Source organism: Podarcis liolepis, assembly GCF_965112155.1.
Source record: "Podarcis liolepis genome assembly, chromosome: 10".
NCBI lineage: Eukaryota > Metazoa > Chordata > Lepidosauria > Squamata > Lacertidae > Podarcis > Podarcis liolepis.
In genome coordinates, this window is record NC_139562.1 from 37014336 (window position 1) to 37026518 (window position 12183).

General features: G+C 39.6%; 1 protein-coding gene and 2 long non-coding RNA genes across 7 annotated transcripts in view; 1 reads left to right on the top strand and 2 right to left on the bottom strand.

Moving 5' to 3' along the window:
- The window catches only part of LOC310687656 (uncharacterized protein), a 223301-nt gene that overhangs the window by 184009 nt on the left and 27109 nt on the right, over positions 1 to 12183 (top strand). Inside the window, exon 1 of one of the 5 annotated variants that reach the window (XR_014516514.1) lies at positions 6916 to 7252. The exons of the other annotated variants lie outside the window; for them this stretch is intronic. The gene's annotated coding sequence lies outside the window, so the exon portion shown is untranslated. Of the gene's footprint in view, positions 1 to 6915; positions 7253 to 12183 lie in introns of those variants that run through there. 5 annotated transcript variants of the gene reach the window in all.
- LOC310687661 overlaps positions 1 to 12183 on the bottom strand; it is a 224711-nt gene that overhangs the window by 57803 nt on the left and 154725 nt on the right. The gene's annotated exons all lie outside the window — the stretch shown is intronic.
- On the bottom strand, positions 10211 to 11950 carry LOC310687668. Its single transcript, XR_014516528.1, has 2 exons — positions 11479 to 11950; positions 10211 to 11207 (listed from the first exon to the last, which is right to left on the bottom strand). It is a non-coding gene; the product is annotated as an uncharacterized lncRNA (long non-coding RNA).

Below are 12183 nucleotides of genomic sequence, written 5' to 3' on the forward strand. Positions count from 1 at the left end.
GTTCATATACCTCCCACTCAGCCACTACTGATGATGTCGTACCCCCAGTTTATAAAAGGAAGCTGAGTTTTCACATAGACAAAATTCTGATTCTTAAACCCATGTCTCCATAGACCAGAGCTGACATTATTAAAAGTAGTGTTATTATCAGTAGAGATGAGGGGAGAAGTTCAATTTGGTGAGCATTTTGGTGTGAACCTGCTTAATTCATGCCTTCCCAAAAATAACTGAATCAATCTTTCCTTTGAAATACAAGCTTTCCTGAATTTTGTGATGCAGTTTAACAAAAAAGGGGGGTGTATATCAAGGGGAAATTTGGAAGAAGAAAAAACAAATTTGTGAAAATGCTTTACACTTTGGGGAAACTGCTTGCAAAAAGTGCATATTAGGTAAAATTACACATTATAGTTGTAACCGGTTTTGGGACCTTGTTGTGAAGGATGAGTCAGTAACCTTTAATATTCACAAGGTGATACGAAGATGTGGCAAACTTATTTTAAGATTAGAAAATGAGAAGCTAAGATTTGACACATACGTCCATCCCCGGTTATCACGACAGTTAACAGGGCCATTGTAAACTGTGAGGTTCATACATTTAATTTGCAATTGTGTGGGGGACCATGACCTTAGTTACACATGATGCATGTTGATGCAGAGTATTCGTCTGAAAATAGAAATTGTCTTACTGTCAATAGGCTGTTGAAATCTGAGTAACGTAATGCACAGTGCAGTTTGATAAATCCATTTGGGCACCCTTGTGCCTTGCTGAGATTAGACTGAAATCCAGCCTGTGAAATTGAAAAGATGCTTAGAGAGGATGTTCATTCAGCTCTCTGCTGCTACTGCTTAGGAAAAAATAAACAAAACTTAAAATGGGAGCCACTTCAATGTAGAAATATTTGGTTCTGAGCAATTTCAGAATGGTCCATTTTAAACAGTTAATATGCATAATATGTTTTGCTTTAAGGGAGAAAGCAAAATAGCTCCAAACCTTGCATAGTAACTTAATCAGTCCAGCTTTTTAGTCACACTTCAAGTATAATAGCATTATGTAAGTGTCTCATTTGCATCTATGCACTGCCTTGATTGCTGAGGAAAAAGTTTGCAGTTTAATAAGCTTCAGACACAATGTTGCCTTTCTTCTAATTTTCTTGCAGTCGTGGTGCTAGCTGACACTATGCATGCTTTCCCCTTTCTTCCACTAATGAGCACTAAGGTTACTGTGAATATGACTTTTGTCCTCACATGACTGAAAAGCCTGTTAAGAGGTGTGTGTTTTTTGTTTTTTTGTTTTAAAGTACTGGCGGTATTTTGAATTCAGCATGCATATGAAAAAGGCCATAAAATTGGGGTCACTGAGTCAAAAAAGAAATCATATGATCCCTGATCCCTTAGCAGAAATGAATGGGTTGGTTTTCAAGCACATATTTTCTTCTAAATTGTAAACCTGTTATGACTCTTCCCTGATATTCAGCCAGCAGATCATAATAAATGCTTTTAGAAAGACCCCGTTTATACCAGGTGGAGGCAACCTGTAGCTTTCAGAAGTCCAGTTCAGACTTGCAGTTGGTCCCTCCAGTGGCATCTTGCTGGATAGGGATGAGGGGTAGAGAGAATGAGGAGGAAGGGGGGGGGGAGAGAATGAGTGTGGCAGCAAGATAAAGAAAAGGAAAAGGGTGGTGCTATACACTTTTGACTCTGGTCCTGCCCTCTGCAGGATTCTGCCCTGCTTACTGTAGCCCCTGATAAATTACTCCCAATGAAATGCAGCCCTCAGTAGAACAAAATTTTGCCCACCTAGATCAAAGTCCATCGATCCAGCATTTTGTATCCATGGCTCTGGAACTTCACAGATGGGAAATGCAAGTGAGAGCCATCCCATCATTTGTTCCTAGGATCTACTACTGAAAGGTATACTGCCACTCTGCATGGAACCATCCGTGAGCTTTCATGATGATCAAGTGGATTTCTCTAACTCATTTGAAAGCCACCTGAGCTACTGCCTCTCAGAATACACTGTTAATGAATTTTGTACTGTGGAACTGGAAGGTCAGATGAGACTATAGTAATTTCAACCACTGTTACTCTTTGGAATCTTCATATTCCAAAAACATGAAGGACACATAATACTTTACTATTTTTGTACAGCCTTTGAAAGGGGTTCGAAATGAGTTGGCCTTGGACAAGTTGCTGATCCAATCTACAGATTTTTACATTTTAATGCAGTCTGATTCTGTCAGTTTTATGATGACTTAATATTATAGTATGCTTTATCACATTGCTTCTGTTTCAGGTGTTTAAATTTCATCAATTGCATTGTATTGCTTAATGTTGCAGTTGGATTTTTAGGACCACTTTGTGAACTTTTTCTTGAGGAAAAGCGGCATAAAATTGTATGAATAACTGAATGTTTTCAGTTGTAAGTTACTGAATGTTTTCCCAGTTTTTCATTTATAAGCCTGGGATTCCTGTGTTTCATCTTGCCTGGTTGCTGTGAGCATGAACCAAATAAAGACTATAAAACTTTCTGCACATTGTCATTTGCAGAAGGAAGGCTTTTAAAAACAAGAAACTGAGTTTCTGCTTCCATGAATATTTGCACAATGGTAAAACAAATTAAGACTTTGGACCACGTGCAAATAACGCTTTCTAAGCATTTTCAGCCTGAAGAGTTCATGCAATTATTTCTTTTTAGCGATTTTATTGTATTGCAGTTAAGCTGATTAGAGAACTGCTGATTAGAGAACTGCCTTCTTTTCTCTATATCTTGGATGTGTGGACTTCCAAATGTTGTTGGACTCCAATTCCCATCAGCCCCAGCCTGCATGGCCAACAGGCAGGGATGGTTACTGTAGAGCTGTAGTCTAACAATAAATGTGGACCCTATTTGTCTGCTGAAGCCAAAAGGGCAGCCTCTGCCCATCAGGGAAATCTGAAAAGACCAACAACAAGTGATGTGCTCTAGACACGGAAACTTGAAGAGTGGACATTTATCCTCTCAGCCTGCAGTGACAGAAACTCTTTGGAAGGCAGCAAAAAGTTATTGCTAATGGCAATGTGACTAAGTATCAGTAGCAAAACTCGCTTTCCCAAACAGTTATTTGCAGCAGGAACATATGTATACCTTTAGGCTGAAATCCACCTCGTAACTATGTCTTCATCAAAGCAGCAGCAGCAGCAGCCACTGCATCACAGCTCACAGCAGGCTCCAAAATAACTCCTAGTAAGAACTGAAAAATGTCAGTAGGGCCTGCATGTATAAGAACTGCCTAAGAAATAAGCACAATATGGTGATTAACCAGGCATGATGCACAGATGTAGGGGATATGAAAAGGGCACATTAAGAGTGTCCTGGCTTAACACAACGTGTCCTGGGTTGGCCTTTCTTTCTTTCTTTCTTTCTTTCTTTCTTTCTTTCTTTCTTTCTTTCTTTCTTTCTTTCTTTCATGTTGATTGTATTGTATAGCAGGGATAAGAAACCTGTGGCCTTCTGGTGACTTACAAAGAATTAATCTAGCAATTCCCTTTATTATGGGCCGATTCTTTTGCAATGTCTATTCACAAGTATGTTCACAAGCAAAGGTCCATAGCAACTTGCAGATTTGGCTCATTTTACTGCTTCCTTGACTGGCAGCAATTGTCCTGGGTTTCAGAAACTCTCTGTACTGAGAAATGCCAGGAACTCAACCTGGGTTGTTGTTTTTTTGCATGCGAAGCTAACACAAATATCACATTGCCTTGGTTTTTGAGCTTACCTCAAACAATGTTTGCTGATAATGATTCTCATTTGGTTGTTATACAGAAAACACACATTCGTTTGACTGGCTAGATAGGCATTAAAAGTCCATTTCTGTTTTTCAAAACAGGGGAAATGTGTCACTTAATAGGTTGCCTTTAAAAAATAATCACTGCACAAAGTAAATTTGAGAGCAATATGCCAGACTTCTTTCAAATTACATGTCTCAACTAGTTTTGGCACAAATTATGCTACATTCAGGGACTCTGTAATTAAGATTAGAAAATGGTTGCCATAAAGCTGTATGTTGGCTAAGACAATAACTGCAATATTTCATCACTGACACACATTTTGTTGTTTAGTCGTTTAGTCGTGTCCGACTCTTCGTGATCCCATGGACCAGAGCACGCCAGGCACTCCTGTCTTCCACTGCCTCCCCCAGTTTGGTCAAACTCAGTTGGTAGCTTCGAGAACACTATCCAACCATCTCGTCCACTGTCATCCCCTTCTCCTTGTGCCCTCCATCTTTCCCAACATCAGGGTCTTTTCCAGGGAGTCTTCTCTTCTCATGAGGTGGCCAAAGTATTGGAGCCTCAGCTTCAGGATCTGTCCTTCCAGTGAGCACTTAGGGCTGATTTCCTTAAGAATGGATAGGTTTGATCTTCTTGCAGTCCATGGGACTCTCAAGAGTCTTCTCCCAGCACCGTAATTCAAAAGCATCAATTCTTCGGCGATCAGCCTTCTTTATGGTCCAGCTCTCTCTTCCATACATCACTACTGGCTTAAAGCTATGGTTTTCCCAGTAGTGATGAGACACACTATACTGCAGCCCATTTCACACTAAGATGCTGTACACTATGGATCTCATACACCAACCTCTCCTAATTTTGGGCTACAGCTCCCATCATTCCTATCCACTGACTATGCTGGCTGGTGCTGATGGGAGTTGTGGTCCACAACATCTGGAGAACACCAGGCTGAGCAATGCTATCCTATGCAATGGTGAAAGGAGGAGATGCATTAACTGCAAAACTGAAGGAACAAGATTTCATTCTCTACAGCTTCAAGTGACTACTCTATATTAGACAACTTTAGATATAGAGTTAAACAGGCAAGAATATAACAGCTTACTGTCCCCCCAACACCTACGTTCTGTTCTGTAAATGCCTTTTCCTCCTTTCAGTATAAACCACCCTATCCCTGCCCTCTCCTTTCCTGATATATATGATCTTCATGTGAGATCTGCTTTGAAGTGAGACATAATAAGCATTGTATACAAAGTAATTTAGCTTGAGGTTTTTGTTTTTGTTTTTGATGTTTTATAGTGGCTTAATGATAAGATTTGGAGTAGTCTTTGAGAAAAACCCTGCAAGTACCTTAACCACATTATAAAATAACACTTGGCTAAAGAGCTCCAAATGATGCACACACTTTAAGACAATACATTGTATGGGCATGTGCATATGAAGTGGAATCAGACACTCGACTTTTTAATATCTTGTGTGTTGGCTATATGACAACTGAGCAATTAATTTAATTATCAGGTTGCCTCTGGGTTTTACATGCCCTTAGTTTATATTAGTGCTATGCCAAAACCTGTTCCTCAATTTTGTAAAAAATCCCTTCCCCTGTGAAAGAGGCCTCTATTTTATTTATTTATTTTTTTGTTCCTTCATTCTCAAGGAGCTTTTGAATTCCTTCAGGATTCTGGTGCACATTTGGTTGAGCTTATTTTCTTGTTGCTAGGTGGCCCTGGCTGGTATGCGAATGCTTCTTTCCAATAAACATTTTTTCAGCACTCTACCGTCTTCCCTAATTGTTTGCATTTCCTGATATACAACAAACAAACAAACAAACAAACAAAACCATAGCTACCTCGAAATTGGTGCTTCCATGTTTCATATTTATCAAGCATTCATCCTGATCTGTTTGCAGGGAAATTAGACAGCAATGGCTACTTCATGAGTATGTGTTCTTATTTGTGGAAAGTAACACAATGGTGCATCAAAGCAGGTGTTACCCCACACTTTCCAGGGCATCTTCCTATCACCTTGCTTATTGCAAAAAGTTCAATCTTTGGAGGAAGCTGGTTTGTTGTGCAAAACCTCCCAGTCTGTTATAACTGTGCTACCTGAATTTGTTGGTATGTGATTGTCACTCTTTTAGGGTTGGGATTCAGTCTGGAAATGTCCAGTGTCTTCTTCAGAGTTTCATTTGAAGCACCAGAAGCTGGCTAGTGAATTCCTTGAGATTGGTGTGATCACTTGTTTTGTTTTTAATGGAAGTTACCTTGAAGGAAAAACTTCACTCACTTCTTGCAAGATCAAAGCAAAACATGAAGATTCAATTGTAAAACAGCTGCCAGGTACTCTGTATGCAGCTTCCTCACCTTCCTGTGTTTACAGGAAATCCCAGTTAAGGATGCCATGGCGTATTTAGAAAACACAAGCACCCGGGGGATGCAAAGTGCCAGAGAGCTGATTTGTAGAATGGGTAGGACACTCACAAACAACGCTTGGCCACTTTGAAAGTGAGGCAAGTGCAATAAAAATACTGTGGCATACCCGTAAGAATTTCTCTGACATTTTCTGTCCCCTTTTATATTTCTTAAATGCTATTGGTTTTCTCATAAATTGCATGGCTGAAAAAATGCGGAAGAAATATTGAGCACAAAACTAGTTGTGATGTAGAAGTAACTGCTCAGGAAGTCTTGTAAATTGTAGAATAGTATATTGCCAAGTAAGAAATTATACCTTGAACTTTGACTTCCACAGTGCATGATGTTTGTTTGAAAGGGAAGAATGATCTTTAGACAAATTAAGCGAGTCTCCATAACTATTCTGCTTGTATACATTTGATCTACAATATGTTCATGCCATGGTTAATGATATCCAAGTTCTGTTTTTTATTATATATGGGATTTTTTAAAAAGAAGAGTAGAAGGGGTGGTTTAGGAGTCAGTTAACACTTGAGAATTCAACTGCGAAATTCACACAGGTAGGGATTGTATGATAAGTCGCGGTCTAAGGACATGAGGAATAATTTGAGTCTGAAGTCATGTGCTAATAAGAGGCAACCATGTTACCAAACCATGGAAGCAAAACAGAGAACAGATTAATAATCAGGCAAAGATAAATATATATGTGCATAAATAGTGTAGAATGCAGTATTGGGGAACATTCAGCAGCCAGAATATAAGGACACTCAAAGCAAATCTTAGTAGTAATATCTGAAATATAGGAGCAAAGAAATTAAGATGGCGTCTCTATAATATACTCATGATTCAACAATAGAAGGAAAAGGAATTTCTGTCTGAGATGTGTTGTTTGATCTTCAACACAGCTATGAATGGCTTCATGTTGGATTAGGAAATCTCTCACTTAGTCCCTGGAGCACTGATTTCTAACCACTCTATGGATAAGTAAGGACACACTGAACACTGTTCAGAGAATTAATTACTTTCCATGTTCCAGATAAGTGGGCAGAAAGGAAGCATCAGAGGCATAGCAAGAGATGGTAAGATCTCAAGCCTTCTTAGTAGTGGTGCTCCAGTTATGGAAATTTCATGTCCAGGGAGGCTTACTTACAGGGAAGCTTATAGATATATTCTTTCCACAGTTTTAGGGAAATTGCCAACTTCTATTTTGGAGGATATTTCAGATGCTGATTACTGCTGAGAATGCTATTAGAGGAGGCAGTGGAATATCTGTAATTGCATCTGAATTTATTTGGTTTTGTTGAAATGGTTTTAGGTTTAAATTTGATTTAGGTTTTTTAAACCCCTTCTCTTTAATCATTTTCTGATCTGAATCTACACATTCATTCTTTGATGTTTTAAATAGTTGATGTCATGAAAGGCATTTTTTAAAAAAATCTTAATTACTTTATTGCTTTATTTGAGGCAAACAAGCTTGTTCTTTGTCTCCTCATGCATTCTGGGTGTTATGTGAAACTGGAAGAGGCAAAGTCTTTTCCTTCATTTTAGTAGAGGTGCATCTCCCACCGTAAAACGTGGCCACCCACTAAGAAATTAGGAGGATTAAGTGCAAACGACATATCCATCCTTTCTTGTGGTTTCTCTGGAACATCTGCAGTGGCTCTGTGTCCATCGCAAAGGTGTGTGACCTGTACTGTGACAGGTTCTCTAGAGGAGTCAGAGACTTCCAAAAACTTCATTTAACAAATTGATCCCACTATTGGATGCTTATAGGCTGTGCATTATTTCAGTCAAAAGCAGGAACCTATGTGGATTAAAGACAGGTAGTTGCCAAAGCCCATTACCTAAAGATGGAACATATAATAGGAGCTCTTGGTGTGGCAGGCGACACTGAGGTCAGATTTAATCACTTAGAAATATCAATAGCTGGAGTAAGGCCAAGTGTCGTCCTCCTCAAAGGGACATGTCTTCTGACTGCCATGAAAATGATAGCCTTCTTTTGAGGAGGCAGAATCTTGATCGATAATGAATCTCAAATTGTCTTTTGGAGAGGCTTTTAATTATTTGTGACATGCTTGTAGAGTTCTGACAAAGATGACAGTTTAATGGAGACCAAAACTTTTAAAAGCTGCATGGTTAAAAATACAGATATATTGTTCAGTGTATGATTTATGAAGGTAGAAAGAAAAAATAGAATTGGCATCAATTATTTGATTTCTGAAAATATATCCAATCATGTTAATGGTTGGACTAGATGAGCCTCAGGGTCCCTTCGAACTCCACAATTCTCTGATTCTCCAAATAGATTCTTAGTACAATGCACACAACACTGTTATCTCTAACTTTCCCCATATCTGGCATGCTTAAGTTTGGCTCTTCAATCGGTCAAGTAGGGAGGTTTCAGACTACCACAAACTTTTCAGAGAACAAAGTCTTTAACTCTGCTTATTTAGACTAGTATCTTTACATTAGTACTACGTTTGCATGTAAAGTAAATGTGGACTTTGTCTATCTTTAATATACTTGAGTATGTATTAAATGGTTGATATATTGAAATGCAATATATTAGAATAAAAATAGTTATCTGTTTTATTACTTCTATGCACCTGGATCAGATCTGGTAGCAAATTCATTCCTTTTTCTGCCCAAGAACTCCAGCCAGTAGGGTTTGGCTGTATCTCTGTAGTGGGCAATGAAAATAATCTTATTGCTGCATTAAGGAGTTGTTAGAATTCCATTTGCATGGAATACATTTTTTTCAAGCATATATATCACAGACTCAGCTTTAGCTTCACAAAGTTAAAATGGACATATGTAGGACATGTGACAAGAGATGACTTAGGCTGATGGGTTAAAGCAGTGTTAGTATGGAGACCCTACAATTTTAAAGACCAAGGGGACAACCACCGATGCAATGGGTGGACAATCTAAAACCAGCAGCAGGGCTTATGTGGATGCAGAAAGCAAAAAACAGTGAACAATGTTTTTTTAAAAAAAGATCACTCGAGGCATTAATAAATCTTACAAAGAGCACCACAAAATCTCAGCACACAAATACATTACAATTTTAAATTTGTACATTTTTCAGTCTTCTCCTTTGTGGCAGAATTGTATTATTATTTATTATTATTATTATTATTTTATTTGTAGAGCTTGGAATCATATTACTGAGTTCATAGTTAGCTGGTCTGGTTTTCAAATGTGCTGATTGTTCTGAATCATCAGCGGATTTAAATAGACGTGTATTTTAGCATCAGACTTGTTGATCTAACCCCTGTTATGGCTAGTGGATGCTCATAAGAGTAAGTCTGGAGTGTGGTTTTGTTTTGCAAGACGAGCTGAATTCAGCTGGTGCAATAACATCCTCCCAACTCCATTTTTTTGAATTAAAAATGTATTTTATTACACTTTCTTTTACAGAAGAACCATAAACACAAACTAAACAAAACTTGGAGTATAGTTTGTCAATTTGTCAATCACATTTGTCATAATTAAGGGACACACAATGGTAATTCATTGCTGAATTAAGACTTTCCATAGCAAAACATGTGTCATGGGAGGCTGTAAGCCAGCCTTTCTCAACCTGTGGGTCCCCAGATGTTGTTGGACTACAACTCCCATCACCCCTAGCTAGCAAGTCCAGAGCTCAGGGATGATGGGAGTTGTAGTCCAACAACATCTGGGGACCTAGAGGTTGAGAACCGCTGCAAGCAATGAGGCTGATTTGTTTATATACTCAATAAACAAATACCATGTACTTAGAAATTTGTATTGCTTGCTCTGCCCTGCTTTGCTGAGACAAGTGTTTGAATGCTATTTCCCATATATGGATGAACCAAGATTACAAAGTAAGACACACCCCTGTTTTCCACCTGACTGCTGTTTCCATTCTGGCAGTGGCTATCAGAAAAGAAACCAAGGCCTGAGATGGAATCTTGGGGTAGAGATCCCTCTCAAGTGCTAAAAGTGCTTGCAGCAGATCCATGTTTAGTTTATGATCAATTATGATGGAGATTTCGGGGTGGTTTTTTTGTTGCTGTTGCCAAAATAATCGTATCAGGTTGGCAATGGATCTGTTGGATCCAAAGCTGAACCCATTTCCTAGAGAAGGGCCCAGTTTGGACCAGTCCATCACACAAGCCTGGACCCAGCCTAGCACAGAAAAAAGAAGCAGTTTGAAATAGCCAGCTCCCCACCCTGTCAGTTGAAGTCACAGCGTTCTGGATGCAGCAGTAATCTGGCACTCCATTCTGCCCCATTGCTCCCAGCTAGGGCTTCAGATTGCTCTCCAACTCTGAGGTCACCCAGTAAATATTACTGAGTAAAGCCTCATTCCCAGAATCTCTTACAGATATACAGAATGCAGTAATAAAATTCATTGGGCTTCATCCACTGTAAGCTCTTCAGCTATATGTCACAAGGAAATAATAAGTGTTCCATAACGAACTACGAGACCTCAGTTGAGCAAAGTATAAGCTTCTACTTAAATATTTTACTCAACTGAGACGGAATGATTTCTCCATCCAACGTTATGTCTAAATGTCATTCTTCTCATTTTGCACATGAGCTCAGTTATTCACTATCAAAGACCCAATTTAATTGTGCACATCTATGATGTATTAACCGCTTAGTGTTTTCAGCTGAACAAAGGTAGAAAGGTTAATCCAGTATGTCTGATCCCATCATAGGTATTTACATACTATACCATTTGAATCTTTAATAACTCAAACGAAGCTGAATGTTGGAAGATTCAGGGTGGACAAAAGTTAAGTACTTCTTCGCATAGTGCACAGTTAAACTATGGAATTCGCTCCCATTAAATGTAGCAATGGATGGCTGCAAAAGAGGATTAGACAAATGCCTGGAGGTTAAGTCTATCACTGACTACTAGCCATGATGGATATGCTCTACCTTCCACAGCAGGAAGGAGTATGCTTCTGAATCATAGCTGCTGAGTATCAGAGGTGGGGAGAGTTATACTCAGGTCCTGAGTGCAGCTGCAAGCATTTGGACAGCTACTGTGAGAACAGGATGCTGGGCTAGAAGGGTAAAAATAAAGGGACCCCTGACCATTAGGTCCAGTCGTGGCCGACTCTGGGGTTGCGGCGCTCATCTCGCTTTATTGGCCAAGGGAGCCGGCGTACAGCTTCCGGGTCATGTGACCAGCATGACTAAACCGCTTCTGGCGAACCAGAGCAGCACACGGAAATGCCGTTTACCTTCCCACCTATTTATCTACTTGCACTTTGATGTGCTTTTCAACTGCTAGGTTGGCAGGAGCAGGAACCGAGCAATGGGAGTTCACCCCGTTGCAGGGATTCGAATCGCCAACCTTCTGATCAGCAAGTCCTAGGCTCTGTGGTTTAACCCACAGTGCCACCCACGTCCCGGGCTAGAAGGGTATTCAGCCTTATTTTCTTACTTTTTTGTTGTTGTTTAGTCATTTAGTCGTGTCCGACTCTTCGTGACCCCATGGAGCATGCCAGGCACTCCTGTCTTCCACTGCCTCCCACAGTTTGGTCAAACTCATGTTGGTAGCTTCGAGAACACTGTCCAACCATCTTGTCCTCTGTCGTCCCCTTTTGCCCTCCATCTTTCCCAACATCAGGGTCTTTTCCAGGGAGTCTTCTCTTCTCATGAGGTGGCCAAAGTATTGGAGCCTCAGCTTCACGATCTGTCCTTCCAGTGGGCACTCAGGGCTGATTTCCTTCAGAATGGAGAGGTTTGATCTTCTTGCAGTCCATAGGACTCTCAAGAGTCTCCTCCAGACACCATAATTCAAAAGCATCAATTTCTTACTTTAGCATCGTACTATTGCATGCACAGTGACAAAACACATTTATTGTGCTTTGGCTTGCTGTTTATTAAAAAGCAGATTATAGCTTAATGAGACACCTTTATGTTTAGCTGTTAAATGTTTATAATCCACATCAATTTAGTATTAAGCATTTTTTCTATTACCATAAATGAATGCCCACAAATTAATACAGTAGATGGGTGCCAGTGTTTG